Here is a 252-nt window from a genome sequence, read left to right as displayed (position 1 = left end):
GGCTACGGGCGCGGCTCCGCGGCGGTTGAGGAAGAGCAGGCGGCTCGAGCGGCGCTGGAGCGGCGACTGCAGCACAGCTGTTGCAGCCTCCCAGCTCGGGCGCGGGGCGGGGGCGGGGCGAGGGGCGGGGGCGGGCCCGGCGGGGCGGGGCCGGCGCTGCGCCCGACCCTATCCTCGACCCCGGGTGCGGGGGGCGCGGGAAAGGGAAGGTCGCCTCTCTGGGCTGCCTGGATTTTCCAGTTCTGAGTTAGC

Source organism: Loxodonta africana, chromosome 17 (assembly GCF_030014295.1).
Source record: "Loxodonta africana isolate mLoxAfr1 chromosome 17, mLoxAfr1.hap2, whole genome shotgun sequence".
NCBI lineage: Eukaryota > Metazoa > Chordata > Mammalia > Proboscidea > Elephantidae > Loxodonta > Loxodonta africana.
Note: the sequence above shows the minus strand (reverse complement) of the source record.